Source organism: Podarcis erhardii, assembly GCF_964252035.2.
Source record: "Podarcis erhardii genome assembly, chromosome: 2".
Classification (NCBI taxonomy): domain Eukaryota; kingdom Metazoa; phylum Chordata; class Lepidosauria; order Squamata; family Lacertidae; genus Podarcis; species Podarcis erhardii.
Genome location: NC_138498.1, coordinates 102,719,743 through 102,741,252, shown reverse-complemented (window position 1 = coordinate 102,741,252; position 21,510 = coordinate 102,719,743). Strand labels below are relative to the sequence as shown.

General features: G+C 41.7%; 1 protein-coding gene across 1 annotated transcript in view; it reads left to right on the top strand.

Annotated features, from left to right (window-relative positions):
• Positions 1-21,510, top strand: part of SYNPR (synaptoporin) — a 141,641-nt gene that overhangs the window by 65,873 nt on the left and 54,258 nt on the right. The gene's annotated exons all lie outside the window — the stretch shown is intronic.

Genomic DNA, 21,510 nt, shown 5'->3' with positions numbered 1-21,510 from the left:
TGCCCAAGTGCAATACTTTACATTTCTCCCTATTAAAATTCATCTTGTTTGTTTTGGCCCAGTTCTCTAATCTGTCAAGGTCGTTTTGAAGTGTGATCCTGTCCTCTGGGAAATAAAATTTGAATTAATTTTATAATGAATGATTTTAGAATGTTGTACTATTTTATTGTTGTTAGCTGCCCTGAGCCCGGCTTCGGCTGGGGAGGGCGGGATATAAATAAAAAATATTATTATTAGTATTAGTATTAGTATTAGTATTAGTATTAGTATTATTTGAGACTACAATTCCCATCATCCCTGCTAGCTAGGGATCATGGGAGTTGTAAGCCAAAAACATCTGAAGGGCCGAGGTTGAGGAAGTCCGATGTAGATGATTATTTTGGCCAACCTTATAAGGTTGTTGTATAGATTAGGGAAAGCTGTTTATATGAAGTATCCAGGGGGCGGGTGGGTTTATACCAATAGTATCATAAGTGATTTCATTTTAGAAACTCATTGCAAGACAGTGCTTGTAATTTGCCCTCCAAGGTAATCTGCTCTTTGTACAACACTGTAACAAGAGCTCCCATGAGGGCTGATTTATTTATGATTGTAACAAAACAATTATCCAACCTGCCTGACTTAATTGCTTTTTAATGTCGTAAAATAATGTACCAAGCAGTGCGTCCTTTAATCAGCTAATTGAGTGGCCAAACATAAAAAGCACCCAGTTCTTTGAACCAGACCTTTTATTTGCAGCTTGGAGCATGTAAATAGTTCTTCCAATTGTGAGAGATTAAGGACTAATTTACATGTTTCACTGTCTCTTCTTAGCTTGCCTCACTCTTAAGCAATTTGCTCAACATAACAGGCGTTGTGGTGTTTCACACACTCCACTGGCCAATACTGCTACATGAGGGGCAGGTATGTGCCCACAACACCTCACTGCAACACAGGCTGTTTTTGCTGAATATCTGAAGGTGCGGACCAGGAACCAAGATGATGGGCAGGTTCAGATGCCAAAAAGTGGTCACAGATAATTTAGGTCATTGTAAGGTGTGTGTTTTAAAGCCTTACAGTTTTGCCTGGAAACAAGCTGAGTGAGACCCAGTGGCAATATTTAAGTACAGGTTACTCATTACAGTAGGACCCGGTTAATAACTTGCATTCTAGACCAACTATGTGTATTCATCAGGTAAGGTGAAATTCATTTTTATGGCTGCCCACTAAAAGCTCCCCAAAGCAGTACATAAAAAAGTTAAGCACAATAAAATACATATTGCAAAACATATTGCAGAATGTAATAAGACATACCAGATGGAGGTTCTGGTGGTGGACCAACTACAGTTGCAACAGACACAACTTGATCAACTGCAAGAAAAGCTGGTTCTCGGACCCTGAAGCTGCAGGATTAACCTTGAGGAAGGTCTGCAACCCCCACTCCCAGCACTGCTTGTGTGCACACCATACATTTAAAGTACACATGCACACTTCAATAAGGGACACAGAAATGTTATGACAGCACATATAAGAATGCCTAGGTATCGTCCCAAGTTGCAGACCCAATTTGACAGACATGGGACCTGGAATAAGCTCACACTGGGCTTTGTGTGTTGGTTTCTTTTGGTAGCTCACAAGGACATCTCGGGGCGTCAGCCATCAAAGGTACTTTCTTTCTCTTCTGCCATTACTACCGGCTCAACTCAGACGGATCCAAGTGCTTCAAAACATCATTAAAGGCAGATCTGCACCATACATTTAAAATACATCCAATGCACATTTAGAGCGCATGACTTCCCCCAAAGACTCCTGGGGGCTGTGGTTTCTATTCGCAAAGCTACAATTCCCAGCACCTTTAACAAAGTATTGCTTTTCATCTATGTTTGTGATGGAGAAGAAGCCCTTGGAAAGCACTTGGAATAAGTGGCGGAGTTAGCTACATGGGTGCCCCAAGCAGCAGCCATGCCGTGCACCCGGGGGGGGGGTAACTTGTGGGGGGGCAGCACAATCCTCCGCATATGTCAGCACCTTGAGCCGCTGTGCACAGGGGTGGCAGGGCAAGCCCCCCACGGTGTGCCTTTTTGTCACCCCCCCCCCCGGGATGACAGCAGGGGCGGACCGCCCCCACTACACCCCCCTCTTCCTACGCCACTGCTTGGCATTAGCTCCAGTTGGCTCTCCAGAAAAGGTGTCTGTGTCAGACTCCACCCTTTTTATTTATTAAATTTATATACCACCCTTCATCCAAGGTTCACAGGGCAGCTAAAAGTATAAAAACACAAAAATACACAGCATAATAACAAACAAAGCAATAATCCCCCACCATGGATCCCATGTTGGTGATGGACACTAAAGCACTGCCTGGATTGTCCACTTACAGGCACCAAGCCCATCTAATTCTCTGGCCTGCCTCTTCTTCTTCTTTGGCTTACTTCGTAGCCGAGTAAGATTGCCTTCCATGAACATGGTCTTAACAGTGAGTCTGTAAGTGACTGTGGAGGCCAGTTCTGGATCCACGCGTCCTTCCGCAGTGGGGACATAGGTTTCCGGGCAGAAGTTGATCACAGTGAGGGTTTGCCAAATGTGCCTTCCTTTTAGCACGTTTCTCCCTTTCATCCTGAGTTTGAACATCTTCAAAGTCCATGACACTTTTGGTAAAGGCTGTTCTCCTGTTGGAGTGCTCGCAAGCCAGTGTTTCCCAGTTATCAGTGCTTATGTTACATTTTTTTTTAGATTTGCCTTGAGAGCGTCTTTAAAACTCTTTTGTTGTCCACCAGTATTACACTTCCCATTTTTAAGTTCAGAATAGAGCTCTGGCCTACTACATACTTAGCACAGACTTTTATTACATGTATCAGTGGAGAGGAGGCAAGGAGTGTCTGCAGAGAGCAGTTTATTTTTTGCAATAGAGATGTGATTTGTACTATTACAGACACATAATTATTGAGGAGCAAAACCAACATTTGCATAATGCAGTAGCCTCTGACTTTGCTCGTTATATAAGCTAGTATTTGCATGCTCAGTTAAGTGAGCCATCCTCTCTACCCTCACATTCTTGATCCTACTTCCAGTGGACACAGGTGGGCAGTCAAATGTTTTCGAAAGTAATTGGTTGCATTGCGCTTTCCCCAAATTAAACAGCTTCCCTAGCTCTAGTTGCCATAGCAAAGAAGTTGAGTGTTCCCTTGATGCGAGCAATAATTATGGTGATTATGGAATGATTCTCCCCCCGCTTTTTTTGGAGCAGCTATTGCAAGTGGTTATATTCCGGTCCAAAGTACAATGTGAATGACACGTTAATTGTGTTTGAAGAGAAGAGGAGGCTGCTCTTTTGCTAGGGAAATGACTGTGAAACAAAGCCCCAGAGGTGAAACAAAGAACCAGCGTAATAGTTCAGTGGCAGCAAAAATAAGTGCGCCGTGAGAAGGGCACACAGAAAGGACTTTAGCGCCAGCGAAATGTATTCAGTTTGGCCCAGGTGATCTGCTGTGCTGTCAAGGGTCCCCACCTCTGTGCCAGGGGTCACCTAGTGTTGGCAACACTTAAACTCTGCACCCCCGAAGGCCCCAATTTCCAGACATACTTCACCAAGCTCACACTTAGATGTCATTCCTAATGGGACCCTCAAGGCAGTGAACAACCATCATAGAAACATAGCAATAGACCAAGTAACAAGCAAGCTTCTGCTGAAGGGGACTCCAGTCTACAAAAGCTTGTGCCATGTTTTGTGTCAGTTCACTGTTGGAAGCAGTATGCCACTGAATACCAGTGCTGTGCGCTTGGGTCCTGTTTGCAGCTTCTCATAGGCATCTGGCTGGCCACGGTGAGAACAGGATGCTGGACCAGACAAACCTGCTGCAGATGCTGGTCTTCCCTACAACCTGATGTGCAGTTTCTGTGCTAAGTTCAAAGAAGGGCATTTACCTTTAGAATGTCAAACGAGAAAGAAAGCAGGAGTACTACGTGTATTCTGAATGGAGCATGACACTGGATGCAGAATTCCTGTTCCATCGCAGCAATGTGAGGCGCTGCTAAGCAGGGTCAGAATGAAGCAAGGAAGCATGGTGGTAATAAGGTTGTGTGAGCGGCTATGATGAGCACAGATGAATAAGCCCTCGTACCCGCTGCTGCCAACCTGGCACTTCCCCCATCCTCACAATTATGCTGCCTAACTTCTTGCTGGTCGAGATGAACAGCAACAGAAATAAATTCAGCTGAAGCAAAAAATTTTAAAAATGCATCATTTGCATAATTTATACAGGTTGCAGAATTCGGCTTTTCGTGGCACATAATTTTGTTTTTTGATTGTAGTGCACACATCCCTGGCAGAGTGTAAACTATTCAACAGCAGCAACGATGTTTCTGCATCCCTCCCAACTGCAGTGATATAATAATACCTTGGCTCTGGCAACCAGTGAAAACAGGAGTTTATTTATTTATTTATTTTTATAGATATTTATTAAAGTTTTTGAATACAAATACACAAATAATAAACAATCTTACTTCCAACACAATGTAGTTTCATCAATTCTTTGGACTCCCTCACGTCTCCCGCTCCCATTTACATCGTTAAAAGGTTTTTCCAAGCAAATTATCAACTTGTTTACGGTCTTATATCCACTCATTTAAATATAATCTAGCAATTCTCCAAAAAATTTATGTTTTCTTTAATCTCACTTATCATCGAGTTCAAATCTAGTTTAGTGGTGGCCAATTTTTTATAATCTAGCATCCTTCTTAACATTCAACCAAGTTACAATGTTTTTGTAAGTACATCTTAAATTTCTTCCAATCTTCTTCAATCCTCTCTTCTCCCAGGTCTCGGATTCTGCCAGTCATCTCGGCCAGTTGCATATAGTCCATCAGCTGCATCTGCCACTCTTCCAGTGTGGGTAGATCTTGAGTTTTCCAGTTTTTAGCAATGAGTATCCTTGCTGCCGTTGTTGCATACATAAAAAATGTTCGATCCTTCTTTAGCACCTTCTGGCCGACAATACCCAGGAGGAAGGCCTCTGGTTTCTTAGTGAAGGTATACTTAAATACCTTTTTCAGTTCATTATATATCATTTCCCAGAAGGCCTTCACCTTAGGGCATGTCCACCAGAGGTGAAAGAATGTTCCTTCATTTTCTTTACATTTCCAACATTTATTATCAGACGAATGGTATATTTTGGCAAGTTTAACTGAGGTCATGTACCATCTATATATCATTTTCATTACATTTTGCTTCAGAGCATTACATGCGGTGAAGTTCAACCCAGTGGTCCATAACCTTTCCCAGTCCTCAAACATGATGTTGTGCCCAATATCCTGTGCCCACTTTATCATAGCCGATTTAACCATTTCGTCTTGTGTATTCCATTTTAACAGCAAGTTATACATTCTAGATAGTACCTTAGTCTTTGGTTCTAACAATTCTGTTTCTAACTTCGATTTCTCCACCTGGAACCCTAACTTTTTGTCATTTTTAAAAACTTCTTTAATCTGAGCGTAATGTAACCAGTCTCGCACTTTATCCTTCATTTTCTCCAAACTCTGCAATTTCCAATTGTCTCCATCTTTTTCTAATATTTCCCAATATTTTGGCCATTTGGCCTCCATATTGGGTCTTTTTTGGGCCTTAGCTTCCAGAGGCGAAAGCCACCTTGGAGTCTTGTTTTCCAATAAGTCTTTGTATTTTGTCCAGACATTAAATACTGCTTTCCTAACAATATGGTTCTTAAAGGCCTTATTGATCTTAACCTTGTCGTACCATAAGTATGCATGCCAACCAAAAGCATTGTTGAAACCTTCCAAATCCAGTACGTCAGTGTCCTCGAGAAGTAGCCAGTCTTTTAGCCAGCAGAAAGCTGCGGCTTCATAGTACAACTTTAAGTCTGGCAGGGCAAAGCCCCCTCTTTCTTTCGCATCAGTTAATATCTTAAACTTAATTCTGGGCTTTTTGCCCTGCCAGACAAATTTAGAAATATCTTTCTGCCACTTCCGGAAGCACTCCGTCTTGTCCACAATCTGTAGTGTTTGAAACAAAAACAACATTTTTGGCAATACATTCATCTTAATAGCAGCAATTCGGCCTAGGTACTTTACTTTTTTAACCACAGTTAGTTCTGTTTCTCTCTGAAACCGTTCTGACTCTGTATCTGTCAAATTTTTTCCCAACACCTTAGTTTTCTGTTTATTTAATTTAAATCCCGCCACCCGACCAAAGTCCTGAATCAGTTGTAATACACTTTTCGTACTAGATTCTGGCTCCTGCAGGGTCAAAACTAGGTCATCTGCAAAAGCTTTAAGTTTGTATTGTTTCGCTCCGACCTGAATCCCTTCCACCAACCGGTCCCCTCTGATCATGTTCAAGAGCACCTCCAGAACCGAAATAAATAACAGAGGGGAAATCGGGCAGCCTTGTCGTGTTCCTTTTTCAATTTTGAACTCTTCTGTAACCACATTGTTAACTATCAATTTGGCCTTTTGTTCTGAATATATTGCGTCAATCCCGTTCTCAAACCCCCGTCCCACTCCCATTTCTTTTAAATTTCCCTTCATAAATTTCCAAGAAATATTATCAAAGGCCTTCTCCGCATCTATAAAAATTAGCACTGCTTTTGTGTTTATGTCTGTTTGCAAAAGTTCCAAAATGTCAATAATGTTCCTTGTATTAGCAAACATGTGTCTACCTGGAAGAAAGCCTGCTTGGTCTTTATGGATTACCTCATTTAAAACTCTTTTAAATCTGCTTGCCAAAACATCTGCAAATATTTTGTAATCCACATTTAAAAGGGAAATGGGACGATAGTTCTTGAGTTGTGTCTTTTCAGTTTCCAGTTTTGGTATCAATGTGATAAAAGCTTCCTTCCACGATTCCGGCGCCCTCTTCCCCTCCATAATTTCGTTGCAGACCTCCATCATTGGTTGGATCAAGTAGTCTTTTAATGTCTTATAATACTTGGAGGTCAAACCGTCTGGCCCTGGAGATTTGCTCAATTGCATGTTCTGAATGGCTTGTTCAATCTCTTGTCGTGTTATTTTATTATTCAGGATTGTTCAGTTTTTTTGTGACAACTTTGTTAATCCATTTCTTTCCAAAAATTGTTTAATCTCAACCTCGTCTTGCAGCCCTTGAGTCTATAATTTTTTGAAATATCTCTGGAAGCACTTTCTAATCTCCGCGAGGTTCTGAATGTTTCTTCCTTCAATTTCTAGATTTGTGACTGTGTTTAGTTTTTGTCTCTTCTTCAACTGCCAAGCTAGCAGTTTCCCACATTTATTTGCCGATTCAAAAGTTTTTTGTTTCATTAGTTTGATCTTCCACTCTATCTCCTGGTTTATCAATTTAGAATATTGTGCTTGGTGAAGTTTAATTTCTCTCAGAATCGGCTGTGACTTCGGGTTCGATCTTAACTTCTTCTCCAATTCTTTGATTTTCTGCAGGATCTTGTCTTTCCTTCCATTTTGTGTCCTTTTCTTTACAGCGTTCTGTTGTATCAAAAAACCCCTCATCACAGCTTTGCTTGCATCCCAGATAGTTCTTTTTTCCACCGTAGTGTTCATATTTATCTCAAAGTAATCCTTCAAAGCTTTTTGGGCCTTCTTAATAATCTCCTGATCTCTAAACAAGTTGTCATTCATCTTCCATCTAAAGGAACCGGTTGGCAGTAGTGTCATGTCCATCTTCAATGCATTATGGTCGGAGCAGGTCTTTGGGCAGATTTCCACTTTTCTAACCTTGGGTGCCAGACCTCTAGTTATCCATATTTGGTCGATTCTTGTCCAAGTCAGCTGGGCTTCAGAGAAGAATGTTCCCTCTCTTCCCAGGGGGTTCTTGGTCCTCCAAATGTCAATCCAGTCCATATTGTCTGTCATTTCAAAAAAGGTCTTTGGTAGTCTGCCGTCTTTTGTAACATTTTGGTTTTGTGACTTATCCATGTTAGTCGATACGACCCCATTCATATCTCCCATCATAATGATGTTGTTATAGTCCAGATAGTCCAGCATAGTCTCATGCAACTTCTTGTAAAATTCCGATTTTCCGTCATTTGGTGCATAGATTCCTAATATTAAAATCTTTTCTCCTTGATGTTGTATCTCAATTGCTAGAATTCTTCCATGTTCATCTTTAAATAAAAATTTAGGTGACAGGCTCTCTTTTGCATATATCACCACCCCTCGCTTCTTTACTCTGTCCGAAGATATAAATTCTTGACCAAGTCTTTTATTTATTAACACCTTTCTATGGAGCCTAGTCACATGTGTTTCTTGTAAGCAAATAATGTCCAGTTGTTCTTTTTTTAATATATGAAAAATTTTCCTCCTTTTTTCCGGGATATTACAACCATTAATGTTCCAACTCAAAAGTTGCAGAGACATCCTGAATAAATCTGGTTATTTTTCAAGGGGTGGTACCTTATTCGCTGGATCTTCAGGATCCAAGGGTGCAGGTGCCTCTGGTGTTTCAAGCCCTGGAAGTAGATCAATTCCTTTGTGAAGGTCCTCTCCGTATGCGTTCAAAAATTTATCTCTGTCTTCCAATGTTCTGATTTTAATCTTCTTCCCTCTAAAGGTAAAAGATAATCCTTGGGGGAATTCCCACCTAAAGATGATTGAATTGTTCCTTAACAATCTTGTCAGCTCCAAATAGTTAGATCTAAGATCCAACAGTTGTTTAGGAATGTCCTTGTAAATCTCAATTCTTTTGTCCGAAATGTCCAGTGACTTTCCGTAGTGTAGACCCAGAATCTTGTCCCTTTCCTCTTTTGACCTCAATATTATCAAACAGTCTCTGGGCTTCTCTTTCTTTATAAGTCTTCCAAGTCTAAAAGCTGATACGATTTTAAAGTCCTTTTCCTCTAAGTTCCAAAATTTGGAAAATTCTTTAGACAGAAACTCAGCTAAGTTGCCTTCTTCCACTTCTGGTATCGCCCTTATCCTTAAGTTGGTCTCCCTGTTCCGCAGTTCTATCATAGAAAGATAAATCTGGTGTTCAGCTACTTGTTTGCAGAGTGGTCTTACCTCTTGTTCTAAATTTTCAAGTTTTTGGCTGGTATCCTCAGCCAATTTCCGATTTTCTCCTGCAGCCTCCTTCAATTCTCCAGTTGCTTGTGTATTCTGTGCTACTTGTCCAGTTAATCTATTTAGACATTCTGTGTTTTGGTCAATTTTATATGTTTGCTCATCAGCCTTTTTATCCAAAGATTCCACTTTCTTGTCCAGAGATTCCAATTTTTCAAAGATTTTCTCTAAAATAGAGATGCTTGCCCCTGAGGCCATATCTTCCAACTGTAATTCCTCAGTTTCTCCCTCCCCTTGCGCAGTGGCAGTATCGTAGCCAATGAGGTTAATCCGAGGCGCGATTATTGCTAATTGAAAACTTTTCCGAAAACAGGAGTTTAGAATCTTTTGTCTCCCCTCTTCATTTGCCACATACATTATTTGCTTATTATTTATTAATTTGTTAGTCGCTTTATCTTGCCCAGGGCAACCCAAAGCAACTTACAACTAACCAAACAGACAGAGACACACATCCTAATACATTAAAATCAAGAGGAAAACCAAATATATTAAAAACATCCCATCCACAGATAGGTAAAAGCCGAGGCCTGGTTATGGAGTAAAGTTTTTGCCTGGCACCTAGACATATAATGACAGCACCAGGTGAGCCTCCCATATATGCCTATACCTGAAGGGCAGCACCTTGATTATATAAAGAACTGAACTGAACTGGAGGCAGTGCCAGATTTACATATAAGCTAAACAAGCTATAGCTTAGGGCCCCACTCTCTTGGGGGGCCCCCAAAAAAATTAAAGGGAAAAAAACCTGGATGTACATTTCCAAAATATAAGATAAAAAAACAAATAAAATAAAACCTACATACAGCAACAGTGTTTTGGGTTGTGTAGGCTCCTATGATGTAAGTAGTGGACTCTCTTGGGGGCCCCCCGCCTATTAGCCTGCTCCCTAAAATATCACTAGTTAGATACCTATTAGGTCCATAAATTACCACATAGCATATATTCAAAACAAAAAACAGTGACAATTTGTTTTTGACACAGCTGGACATATAAAGGGCCCCATTACCTTCAGTAGCTTAGGGCCTCATCAAACCTAAATCTGGCCCTGATTGGAGGTTATAATCTGTGACAGGGCTTCTAATAGTTGGGACAGAGATCCAAATCTATCCTTTGAAAGCTTTCCACATGCAAGAAGAATTCCCACTTAATAGAGAATTGCTACGTTGGTGCTCTTCTATTTTTCTTCACCTGTGAAGAAAATGTCATTATAATGGGGGCATGCTAAAGTTTTTGTTTTTGAATGGGGCAGAACTTTCTCATAGAATAGAAAATAATATATGATTGCTTAAACTGAAACATTTATATATGGCATGTTTTAAAATATAGGCCTGTCTGTAGTTTATACATTAACATGTGTTACTGTATTGAAAACATACGGGCTTGGTGGGTGTTGTTGCAATAGTATGTAACTCATCAACATATCATGAGTTTCAACTGGGAAACAACTACTGGTTGTGGAATCACTTGTAAACTCTCTCCCCCCAGCCTAACACATTATAAACTGGGATTTGCCAGCAATTTCAGTCTGACTAAAAAGAAATTGGTTCAAGAAAAGAAAAAGATCCCTTATCCATTCTTTACCTCTGAAATTTTCAGAAGGAAGGCTGCAGTCCTAACTAGGTCTACTCAGAACTAAGTCCTTTTATAAAATTGGCGTTATTTGTGTGGCATAGGAATTCGTTCATTTTTTTTCTTTTCAAAATATAGTCCGGCCCACCACATGGTCTGAGGGATGGTGGACTGGCCTACAGCTGAAAAAGGTTGCTGACCCCCTGTTCTTGATGCTAAGCTGATTTCTCTCATCTTTTTATTCATGATTTGCTTGTAGTTTTAATCTCTGGCCGCTAGAGAGCAACCATGGCTCAGCGTTACTGTCTTTGCTAAAAGAGCATGAAAGTAGTTTGATATTCAGCTACTCAGGAAGGGCAGCGATTTTAGTGAAAGAGCATTGAATACAGGGTGCATTATGGAGGGATGTGTGTGTGCTATATTTGCTTTTTTAACAGCTACCCAGCAACTCAGAGTGATCTGATGAGAGACTGTAACAGTGACAACTCAGTGTTGCTGTCTCTGAAGTGTGATTGATTCTTGGCAACTGGCAACATGCCTCTGCCACATTCCATGTTTTTTGTTTTAAATAATGGTCCCTAGAATTCCCATGCAAAATTGCAGAATTAAGATGATGCCTGCATGCTTCCTTAAGTCACCACAACCTCCTGCAGCAGATAGCAGGCATACATGAGGTATGGACTTGCTTCAGGAGACAATAGAGTTGGCTGGGAAGGACGTACGTAGACCTGCTGATCACTTCCTTTCTAGCAATACGAGGCCTCAAAGTCATTTTGCTGGTGAGAAAAAATACATCAGACCATGAGCCATACTGCCAGTTTGTGACATTGCTGCCCCACCAGGTTGGTGAAAGGACCAAGAGGGTAGGAAATGTGGGAAAGATCAGGGACTTTTATTTGTAAAGGTTATTTTTGTCTTGGGTCGCGGGTGGCGCTGTGGGTTAAACCACAGAGCCTAGGGCTTGCCGATCAGAAGGTTGGCGGTTCGAATCCCCGCAATGGGGTAAGCTCCCGTTGCTCGGTCCCAGCTCCCGCCAACCTAGCAGTTCGAAAGCATGTCAAAGTGCAAGTAGATAAATAGGTACCGCTCCAGCGGGAAGGTAAACAGTGTTTCCGTGCGCTCCTCTGGTTCGCCAGAAGCGGCCTATTCATGCTGGCCACATGACCTGGAAGCTGTACGCCGGCTCCCTTGGCCAATAAAGCGAGATGAGCGCCGCAACCTCAGAGTCGGTCACAACTGGACCTAATGGTCAGGGGTCCCTTTACCTTTATCTTTACCTTATTTTTGTCTTGGGCTGGGCTGGGCCAAGGACGAATCCCCAAAATGGCTCCCCATTCCCGACAAGGGAAGATTTACATGTGGATCAAGGGGGAAAGAAAGGTCAACATCAGGATCCTCCCACCTGAGGCAGTGATCTCATCTTGCTTTATGTGTGGGCTGGCCCTGAATAAAGATCAGCATTGGGATCAACTGTCCCTGTGGATTCTGCCGCCTGTGTCAGTTGCCTCATATTGCCTCATAGGTGGACTGGCCCTGGTCTTGTGTTTGAGAGGGTGCAGAAGCAAAGGAACTATTCTTCAGCTACTGACATTGTAATATCTGATCCATTGGGAGCAGCTACCCCTGTGTTGATTGGGAACAGACTGCTGTTTTCATTTCACCCAGATACAAATGTGGCCATTCAGTAAAACCCCATTACATTTGATCACAATGGGCTAGATGGTCAGATGAAAAGTGAGTATAGCCAGGCCTTGGAGAAATAACTCTTCAAAAAAATTCCATTAGGTGGCAACTTGGGATTTTTGATTGACAGATCCTCTTATGAAGCTAATATTGTAAGTTTAGCTATGAGTAAAATAATGATTCTTGTGTGGGAAGCAGGATAAGGAAGGCAATTAGTAGTTTAATAACAGCTTTCTGCTGGCTGAATAGTAGCTGAAAACTTAAAAGTACAGTTGATGGTAATCAGCTGATTTTTTTAACTCCTAAATAAAAACAACAGCAGCAAAAAGATTCAATATAAACTCATCTTACTCCTTCCTACCTTTCAGTGTTTTCTGGTTTTGCATGATTGGTGATGCATTTTAACTGCCTTGTATTTGAGAGAGAGGAAAGGAGGTTGTTTCTGGAAGTGAGCGAAGCGCAGAATAGTGGGCATGGATGAGCAGAGCAATGTTAACATGGTGCAAGAAATTATGTCATGAACTGTGGAGTAAACTGCTTGGTACAACAGAAGCTGAAAGGTTCTCCAAGGTTTATGAAGAGAAGATATATGGATACTTAGTCTGGCCTCCTCTTAAAAATATATATGGAAAAGGATTCTTCTCATGATTTCCCTAGTCATTGCCCCCTGTTATCCAGCTTTTCTTACTATGTGTGAAAAATGTCTGGATATGCATAAGGTTCAGGGCCGGCCTACCCATAATGCCTCAGGTGCCAGGTTTCATTATAGCAGCAGATCTTGATCTCAGCCTTTCTTCCCTTCTTGTTCCTGAAGTATATCTTCTCTGGCCAGGAGGGGAGCACCATTTTGGGGTCCACCAAGGGTGCCAAGAAGTCTTGGGCTGGTCCTGCTAAGGCTGATTTGCTTCAGTGGCCTTTTCCCCCCTTTTGAGGAGTCGTCTTTATTCTTTAAGGATTCAATTCTATTGCATATATCCCCAGAAGGCTGTTGTATTCTCCCCTCACTCTTGTTTTATTTCTTCTAGCCAGGGGCATGACTAGATACTTAAAAGAGAAACAAATTTGAATATAATGTATATGTATAGTTGCCTCTGGGCAAATTAAGGTGGCAAGTGGGCTCGGGGATGTTCTGATTTCTTTAAAAGTCAGGAGACTGTTACATGCATCTGCCATGTATGATCTAGTTTGTTGTTGTTGTTTAGTCGTGTCCGACTCTTTGTTGACCCCATGGACCAAAGCACGCCAGGCACTTCTGTCTTCCACTGCCTCCCGCAGTTTGGTCAAACTCATGCTGGTAGCTTCGAGAACACTGACCAACCACCTCGTCCTCTGTCGTCCCCTTCTCCTTGTGCCCTCAATCTTTCCCAACATCAGGGTCTTTTCCAGGGAGTTTTCTCTTCTCATGAGGTGGCCAAAGTATTGGAGCCTCAGCTTCACGATCTGTCCTTCCAGTGAGCACTCAGGGCTGATTTCCTTCAGAATGGATAGGTTTTATCTTCTTGCAGTCCATGGGACTCTCAAGAGTCTCCTCCAGCACCATAATTCAAAAGCATCAATTCTTCGGCGATCAGCCTTCTTTATGGTCCAGCTCTCACTTCCATACATCACTACTGGGAAAAACATAGCTTTAACTATACGGACCTTTGTCGGCAAGGTGATGTCTCTGCTTTTTAAGATGCTGTCTCTAGGTTTGTTAGGTAAGAAAAATGCCTGGGATTTTACAGGGTTTGTGCTTCCTTACAATGTTTTGTTTCTGTGAATAAAATGAGCATGGGGGGGGGGGGAATGCCAGTTGCCTGCTCACATGGATGCCTCGAAATTTGAAATATTTATTGAGTCATGTAGCATTGGCTTGTAAAATTTTGAGGCCAGCTTCTAGAAAAATGAAATACTTTTCTATCCTTGAATGCAATACTAGAACAAGACACTTTCCACCCTTTGCAGAACACCGCGGCTGTTGCTGCCCTTAGAAGGCGAGAGCCAGAGCATATATTTATCTTTCTAGGCTTTGCTGAAATCCTTATTAAATTTGCCAAGAAAACTGGCAGTGACTTACGACACGATTGTGACTGCTGAAAGCATCCCAGCTACATGAAGCAGAAGAACAAGAGGTTTGGAGATTTGCTGCCGCACTGTGCATTGAGTTCATAGTCTTGTTCTTTCCCACTCCAAACGATACTGCTATAAATCAGAAATGGTTCTGCTGTAAATCTTAAGGATCCAGTCTGCAAAAACTTTCTTACTGAGAACTGTATTTTTTTTTTTTTTAATATAGCTGCCAGGAGGGTGTCTTTGTTTACATTTGGCATGCCAAAAATCTCTCTCTGAAACCAGCTTACATAATAATGTTTCAGCCCTGGTTTACTTATTAGCATTGCAAACTGCAGCAATAAGCCATGGATTGATGCACGCTCTGTGACATTTGCATTTAGAAATGAAAAGGCAAGTGTTCATTAAGTACCGTGCCATTTCCAAAAAGAAAAGGGGGGGGGGGAATACTTCCAGTTGTATTTAAGGCTTAATTAATTTGTGTGTGTGTGTGTGTGTGTGTGTGTGTTTAACATTCCCCAGATACTTTTTGCCACAAGGGTTATTAGCAAATGCACACTGCCATCTTATTATTTTAGTTGCTGTGGCTAAGACATCAGCCTATTATAGCATCCTGAAAATGCCTTTAGCCTTGTAAATATTAGAAAAGAGTCTGGATATAAACCACAATAGTTCTGATGGCGCCTGGGAATTAAATTGCATAGTTCTAGAAAGCTCTAAATTGCAAGTATTCAAACATAAGCACTTGAGGCCTGATGACACTTACATGTGTTATGCAGTGCTGCTGTTTTGTTAATGCTTCTCTAAATGGTAGGGGTGAGGTATTTCTGAGAGTACTGACCATTCCTATAATTGAAGGTTGGTTTGAAGGTGTTCTGTGGGCTGAAGCAACTATCCTCAACACTAGAACTTTCTGTGACAGACAGACCAGGGCTGTCTGTCAATGTTTTTAGCTTTTGTTTTGTTTTGTTTTGTTTTGTTTTGTGTTTTGTTTTGTTTTGTTTTGTTTTGTTTTGTTTTGTTTTGTTTTGTTTTGTTTTGTTTTGTTTTGTTTTGTTTTGTTTTGTTTTGTTTTGTTTTGTTTTGTTTTGTTTTGTTTTGTTTTGTTTTATAGTGGCTTTAACTTTTTGTCATATTTTTAGGTCGGCTGGAGTTTACTCTTCATAAAAAAGTGACTAAATGCAATTAAGAATAATAATATGTGCCCATCTACCATTCTGTTGTATGTACTGCTTAGAAAGGTTTGGGATTAAGTGGTCTTTAAATCTCCCGAAAGCACACAGGAGACACCTGCAGCCCTTTGCTCCCATACCATGCAATTGTACTCACACTCCTATGGGAACTCGCTCCCTAGAAAAGCCAGACTGGCTCCCTCCTTGTTGTCCTTCTGCTAGCAGACTTTCTTCTTCCAACAGGGAAATGGCTGCTTTTAACGAAAGGGCTGGTGCCATGACCTTCTTATTGTAATTATTTGTATGGTTTTATTAGTTTATAATAAATTTTAACAATGTTTAATTGTTCTTCATTAATTGTTTCTTCTATGTTTTTAGTGATTCTTATTTTTATCCGTAAGCCACTTCAATTATTATTATTTTATTTACCATTATTTATTAAATTTATATGCCGCCCTTCATCCAAAGATCACAGGGTGGTTTACAATATAAAGATGTTGGGCACCTGACCCCCACCAGCCTCAGCTGGGGCAGACAGTGATCAAGGATGATGGAAGTTGCTGTCCGAAACATCTGAAAAACCTATTCCCACCATCCTTGATGAGAGCCAGTGTGGTGTAGTGGTTAAGAGCGGTAGTCTCGTAATCTGGTGAACCGGGTTCGCGTCTCCGCTCCTCCACATGCAGCTGCTGGGTGACCTTGGGCCAATCACACTTCTTTGAAGTCTCTCAGCCCCACTCACTTCACAGAGTGTTTGTTGTGGGGGAGGAAGGGAAAGGAGAATGTTAGCCGCTTTGAGACTCCTTAGGGTAGTGATAAAGCGGGATATCAACTCCAAACTCTTCTTCTTCTTCTTCTTCCTTGATGTCCCTGTCAGGGGAAAAGGCAATGTATATATAAAAATATAATAAAAATACAGTAATATTTACAACCAGTTTAGCAAATGATAACCTTGTTGCCTCTTTAAGTAGTGGTCAGGTTCCTTGTGGCACAATCTCTTGAATTCAAGTCGGCTTTCTTGTGCGGAGGAGAGGTCCAATTAAGTGACTTTAAATTTCTTTTTTGATCTTTGCTTCGATCCAAAAATTCTTGCCATGTGAGCAAGAAGCCCTTGCAATCCCAGGCTAAAGGGCCATAACCACCTGTGTTCTCAAGCTGCTCCTGAGGGTCCCCTGACCCTTTGGAACCAGAGTGAGATCTTTTGGGATCTTTGGATACAAACTCTATGAAGCTCAGTGAGAGATGTGGGGTTGAAATAACTATGACAGGAGGACGCAGATCATTCCTGATTCAATTACAATGGGATTTTGTCGATGGTAAGTTTGGGATTTTTCCTCCGTGTTTCTCAATCATCTTTTCACACTGTGTTGGATACGCCTGTTGGTCAGTCTTGCACGTTGTTATTCTACTTGTTCTTGCTGCATGTCATTGTGAGATGCGTCTGGGATGTTGACTGAAGTGCCTCCTGTGTATCGTCCAGTGTAAAAGACATTCATTCATCAGGCAGCTGTGATTAAGGCAAATTCTGAGTGAATTTGTGAAAGTTTCTTTCTTCCCTGTGTAATCTGTATCTCTCTTTATTTTGCAGAGCTGACAAAAGAGAACGAGGAAAATGAATGGCCTGGCCTTGAAATTTCCCCCAGCAATAGGAGATTAGAGAGAGTCCAATACAGTTCACCATATACAAGTATTCCCATACTATGCTTAGGATATTCGGCTCAGTGTTAAACATGGCAGCTTATTATTGGCTTAGCTTCAGAATGTTCCTGCAAGTCGCTCCTGTGCCCAAACAGAAATGCAGATTCAATGGACTCTTAAAAACAGTGAGGCACTGCAAGATATTTCAGCAGGGGTTCATCACCATTTTCTTTTTTCATACCTGTCGTAGCGTGCTTTTATACACTGGAGTGGCATCAGAAGAATCCTATGTTATATTAAAATACAACACAGAAGAGGTTTGTGAATTATGTACAGCTATGCCCAGGCTGAAGTGACTTGCTGTTGGGTTTAGTACAGGGCTGGAGTATTTTGCCCAGCTTTCTTCAGCATTTCATGGGGACGGGAGTGAAAATGCTCCCCCAAAGTTTGATTTTATCTTGGGGGGGGGAGGACTTTAAGACATTTCATGACCAAGATGGAAGTCTTCTTAAATAACCAAGGATTTCACACAAATTTTTTTAAAGAAAAAGTGTGTTGCTAAAAGCAGAAAGTCCACTTTGTCTTGGCCACCAAGGAATTTCAGCTGGAGAATCTGGAGTTCCTGATCACAGAATTTGCACCCTCCTGCCCCCCATTTCAGAATTCTAACTCTCACTTCTGTGTTGTCATCGCTAACACTCTAGCCCAGAAGTGAGAGGCCAAGTTCTTCTCTCAATTATGCTGATTCAATGCCATTAGGTTCGGGAGGGTTGCAGAACATAGCCCAATGACTCCCTCAGGTTTAGCCCTCTCCTGATTAATTTTTAAAACACATGACATGCATTAAGTTTATTTTGAGATTGTGGTTGTTTTCCTCTAGCTTTGATGTAAAACAGAACTGCACAGTGATCTGTCCTCGGTAATAATAATAATAATAATAATAATAATAATAATAATAATAATAAAAAATGTTTCACTGCAATGTTGTACCTTGTGGTTTTCTTGAGCATGGCTTAGTGGGCATAGAAATGAATTACAAGGCAGCGGCAGCAGAGGAATACAAGGAGAAACAACTAGTGAACTGATCTGATGTTGATTCAGTAAAATCAAACAGTTTTGCAAATAGTGAGCCATCACAGGAACCCGATCACTTTCAGGAGATAATGTTGTCATGCATTTCTTCCGGACGGGCACACACAGCCACTTTCACAAAGTAAAAGAAGGCGTTTTTGAGAATTCAAATCTTGCTGAAATGTAAGTGGCAGCTCAGTGTTCAGGTTAAACAAGCCACAGCCAGGCTGACTGACCCTCCCCATTACTCCAAGTTGTAGACTAACAAACCAAGGTGGGTGCAGAGAGCAGAGTCCACACAGTGCCATAATCAAAGTAATACCCATTTCTCCTGCTACAAATTCCTCCATTCTTGGTTCTTTGCAAAGATCCCAAACCAGGATCAGAAAAATGCATTGCCGGATGCCCCCATGTTGAAGCAGGGCAGTTTTTGTTCATTTTTTCTTCTTAAAAGATAAAAATATTTAATTTTCTGCTCTGCCTTGGGGCATCTGGCATTGCATTTCTTTGAGTGTGATTGAGATGAGTGTGTTTAAAAGCATTATCAGGAAGTAAAACTGTATTCGCTCCGGGGCTGATTCACACTCATCTCAATTATTTATACAGGCCAGCAAGAAGCATAATCAAAGGTTCAAGGACATCTTCAAGCCAGGCAAAAGCACTCAAGATACAAAGAGGACAAGGAGTGGGGACTGGGGAGAGTCCAGAGGGGCAGATAGAGTGCCACATTTGGTCCACCGGCACAAGGTCCCACATCCCTGCTGAAAACTACCAGTTAAGAGATGAGTTGTCATAGTTTTGTAAAATTGTAAGAAATCCCCCATGGGTCATCTAGTCCAAACCCCTGTGATTCGGGTATCTCAGTTAAAGCATACATGACGGATGCTGAAACACTCACAGCTTGTTTAAAATAGATGATAGTTGTGCAATGGATCAAACCTCAGCTTTCAGGATTATCTTTGCAAATGGTTCACGGACAGCCAATTTAAGTAAAATATTTGTGCTGTTCTGAAAAGTATTCCCATAAGTACCAAGTGTGGCGTCAAAACTAATGGCTTTTTCACACATTATACTGCAACCAAAGCCAATTCTAGCTTGCTGGATCATGCACCTTTGTAAGATGTATTTGCAAGCATGTTTGCATCCATGTGCTATGTTTTCAGGTGTATATTTAAGACAAGATAAGTGTTTGTCTAAAAATGCAATGTGTGAAGAATTACCATTACCAGTAAATGTGTATTGGAACTACAGGAATTTAACTGGAGTACAATTCCTCCTCCAGCCCTCCTATCTCAACATTTCCCCCTCTTGTGGTTGTCTGAAAAGTGGAGGTTCAAATTTGTAGCATACTGCTTCACATCACCCTCTTATTTCCACAGTGCTTGCATATATTTTGGGAGCACAACAGTGGAAAAATCACGCTGCTCCATTCTCTCCATGCACAGCCTCTTCATTGATTGATAACTGGGTGTCTGGTTGTAGCGCTGTGTCATTGAGGACACTCTTTGAATGCAGGGGTGATGGAATAGCACTTAGAAGCTGCAGCTACAATAAGCAAACAACATGCAGCATGACCAGATATGACTTAAGTTTCTCTGTATATTGCAATCGCACCCATCCTTGTGCTACGCATGAATCCATATAACATAGCTAACATGCATATATATGTTCACGGTGTGCATTCACAACATAAATAATTATCTACTGCTTCACCCAAAAGTATGAGTAAATGGCTAGCAATGGCTACTAGCCATGATGGCTGTGCTCTGCCTCCACAGTCAAATACAGTATCCTTCTGAATACCTGTTGCTGGAAACAGCAGGAAGGGAGAATGTTCTTGTGCTAAGGTCCTCCCTGCAGGTTTCCCATGGGTATTTGGTGGCCACTGTGAGAACAGGATGCTGAACTAGGCAGCCCATTGGCCTGATCCAGCAGGCCTTCTTGCATCCGTAAGATTGAAACGTACCCTTTCTTTGCTATCCTAATTGTAACGATGATGATGCTAATTTCGGTGGGTGTGGAATGGAACACATAAATTCACGTCAGGCAATCCAGCTCGGTAATGATTTGCGGAAAGGGGGGGGATTGATTCAGGATGATCTCTGGGTAGGATGTTAATCTGAAGAGCTGAGTGGCAGAAACAGAGGAGAGTGGCAGGGAGAAAAGAAAAAAGTAAATGACCCCTGGATGGTTAAGTCCAGTCAAAGATGACTATGGGGTGTGGTGTGTTAGAATTCCTACTCCATAATTGCAGTCATGGGATTGTTGTTTATCACATGATGGTGTATGTTTTGACTCCACAGAGTGGGAAGTGACGGAGACAGGATGTTTGTGTTACTGTGTTCCGTGAAGTGAGACTATTGTCCTTTGTTCTTTCTCTTAGCTGTCTGATGCTAGAGAGGGGGGGAGCCATGTTGCAGTGCTCCGTGTGTGTTTATATGTAAATAAAGTAGATTAGCCAAAATGCTGAGTTCTGTTACACAAGCTGTGAAGACTCTGCGGATCCCTAAGTGTGCCGATGCCTGTTGGCATCGGTCACTGTGGTGTTCAGGAGGGAGGGAACATGCCAGTCGGGCATGTGTCTCTGCCAGGGTCCTACTCAAGAGTAGGACAAGCTCCTGACATCTTGCTTTTTAGCCCGAGGGAGCTGGCGTTTGTCCGGGTCATGTAGCCAGTACACTGTGACAAGTGCCGGAGCGCACAGAACCGCCATAAGTACCCTGCCACAGCGGTACTTATTTATCTACTTGCACTAGTGTACTTTCAAACTGATAGGTTGGCAGGAGCTGGGAGAGAGCAACGGTAGATCACCCCATCACACCCACCATCAGCTTTGGCCCTCTCACGCACCACCAGCAGGTGGGTGCTAGCCGATTAACCCTGAGGGAGTTCAACCTTTGACAGACAGATGGCTTCCACCCCATATATGCTAAACTATATTGTTGGTATACTGTAAAGCAGATGTGTAGAGCATGCTTATTGTCTCAGAGCTGAATACCTGGGTTTCCAATGGAAGTTACTCCCAGGTAAATGCATAGGTAACCTAAAGGAGTAAACAGTTTCAGGCAGCAGACCTTTGTACACTTGTGTACTTGGAAGTAAGTCCAGCTGAAGACACTCAGATTTACTTGACATGTAACTGATTGTTGTTCTGCTACTTCCACTCTGCTACCTGTCCTTCCCAGGTTGATTTGGCACATTCTATAGAATGTGATAAAGCTTGGGGAAATCTCTTGAAATCCCTTATGTCGAAGTTCCTGCACTTCCTTCGGGACCAGCAGAG